Source organism: Orycteropus afer, unplaced genomic scaffold (assembly GCF_000298275.1).
Source record: "Orycteropus afer afer isolate SDZICR_OR568_19922 unplaced genomic scaffold, OryAfe1.0 scaffold00019, whole genome shotgun sequence".
NCBI classification, from domain to species: domain Eukaryota; kingdom Metazoa; phylum Chordata; class Mammalia; order Tubulidentata; family Orycteropodidae; genus Orycteropus; species Orycteropus afer.
The window spans coordinates 12,857,579-12,860,396 of NW_006921606.1; positions in this window are offsets into that span (position 1 = coordinate 12,857,579).

Here is a 2,818-nt window from a genome sequence, read left to right on the forward strand (position 1 = left end):
GAGCACCATGAAAAAACACATAACAAACTGACAGCAACTAATTCCTACTTGTTGATAATTACACTGAATGTTAATGGTTTAAATGCACAAATCAAGAGATGGAGATGCAGACTGGATTAGAAAACATAACCCATCAACATGCTGTCTACAAGAGACACACCTTTGAGATAAAAACAAAAGTAGACTAAAAATCAAAGGTTGGAAAAAGATATATCAAGCAAATGGCAACCAAAAAAGAGCAGGAGTGGCAATATTAACTTCTGATCAAATTGAATTTAAGACAAAAACCATCATTTGAGACAAGGAAGAATATTATATTATATAATGATTGAATGATCAATTGAACAAGAAGGTATAATCATAATAAATATGCATGGACCCAATGAAAGTGCCCCAAAATACATAAATCAGACTTTAAAAGAGTTGAAAAAGCAAATAGATGACTGTACAGTCATAGTGGGAGACTTTAAAACACCACTTTCAATGAAAAATAGAACAACTGGAAAGAAACTCAAGAAAGAGGCCGAAGAGCTAAACAATACAATCCACCCACTTGACCTTATAGATATCTACAGAGCACTTCACCCAACAACAGCACAATATATATTCTTTTCCAGTGCACATGGAAATTCTCCATAATAGATCATACGTTAGGCCATAAAGCAAGCCGTAATAAATTTATAAACATTGAAATACTGCAAAGCATCTTCTCAGATCACAGTGCTATCAAATTAGAAATCAACAATATGAAGATTAACGGAAAAAGAGCAAACACCATGGAAAGTGAACAACACCCTGTTAAAGAAAGACTGAGTAAGAGAAGAAATAAAAAATGAAATTAAAAATTCCTGAATCACATGAGAATGAAAACACAACATACTTAAATCTTTGGGACACAGTAAAGCAATTTATACCAAAAAATACTGTTATTTTTGTTATGTGCTGTCAAGTCAGACCCGACTCATAGCGACCTCTTTTTGGTTTCTGAGGCAGTATCACTGTGGAAGTAGATTGCCCAACCTGCCTTCTGAGGAGTGGCTGGTGGGTTTGAACCACCAGCCTTCTGGTTAGCAGTCAAATGCCTTAGGCACTGTGCTACCAAAGCTCCTATGCACACATCAAAAAAGAAGAAAGACCTAAAATCAATGTGGAAAATCAACATCTCCAACAATTAGGAAAAGAACAGCAAGTAAAGCCTACAGTCAATAGAAGAAAGGAAATAATAAAGATTCAAGGAGAAATCAATGAAACAGAAAATAGAAAAACGATAGAGAAAATCAACAAGACTAGAAATCATTTTTTGGAAAGATGAACAAAATTGACAAACCACTGGCAAATTTAGCAAAGGAATAGAGGGAGAGAATACAAATAGCATGAATAAGAAATTAAATAGGTGACATCACAACAGAACAAACTGACAAAAAAAAAAAAAAGACAATATCAGGATACTGTGAAGAACTGTACTCTAACAAATTTGAAAATCTGGAAGAAATGGACAGACTTCTAGAAACACACCACTTACCTAAACTAACAGAGACTGAGGTGGAAAAGTTGAGCAGATCCATAACAAAAGAAGAAATTGAAAATGTCATAAAAAAATTACCAACAGAAAAAGTGCAAGTTTCATTGGAGAATTCTACCAGATATTCAGAGAAGAACTGACACCAATTGTACTCAAACTATTCCAAAACATACAAAAAGATGGGATCCTCCCTAATTCATTTTATGAAGCAAGCATAACCTTGATACCAAAACCAGGCAAAGACACTAGTAAAAAGGAAAATTACAGACCAATATCCCTCATGAATATAGATGCAAAAATCTTCAACAAAATCCTAGCCAATAGACTCCAACAACATGTCAAGAAAATAATTAATTATGACCAAGTGGGATTCATATCAGGTATTCAAGAGTGGTTCAACATTAGAAAAATAACCAATGTCATCTACCACATAAATAAAGCAAGGGAAAACAATCACATGATCATAACAATCGATGCAGAAGAGTCATTTGATAAAATCCAACACCCACTCCTGATCAAAACTCTTAGCAAAATAAGAATAGAAGGGACATTCCTCAACATAATAAAGGGCATGTATGCAAAACCAACAGCCAACATTATCTCAATGGAGAGAGACTGAAACCATTCCCCTTGTGAACAGCAACCAGATAAGGATGCCCGCTATAACCACTTCTATTCAACATTGTACTGGAAGTCCTAGCCAGGGAAATAAGGCAAGAAAGTGAAATGAAAGGCATCCAAATTGGTAAGGAAGAAGTCCAAATATCCCTATTTGTTGATTATATGATCCTGTACCTAGAAAACCTAAGAGACTCAGTCAAAAATCTACTGGAACTAATTGAGATATTTAACATCATGGCAGGATACAAGAAAAACATTCAAAAATCAGTTGGATTCCTCTACACCAGCAAAGAGATTGCTGAAAAAGAAATAAGGAAATCAATACCATTTACAATAGCTACCCCAAAAATAAAATATTTGGGGATAATTCTTAGCACGGGCACAAAAGACCTGTACAAAGAAAATTATAAAAGACTACTTCAAGAAACCATAAGTTGTTGTTGAGTGCCATCGAGTCGTTTCCGACTCATAGCGACCCCATGCATAGCAGAATGAAACACTGCCCAATCCTGCACCAGCCCCACAATCCCTGCTATACTTGAGCCCATCATCGCAGCCACCGTGTCAATCCATCTCATTGAAGGCCTCCCCCTCTTTCGTCGACCCTCCACCCTACCAAGCATGACATCCTTCTCCAGGGAATGGTCCCTTCTGACAACATGACCAAAATAGGTG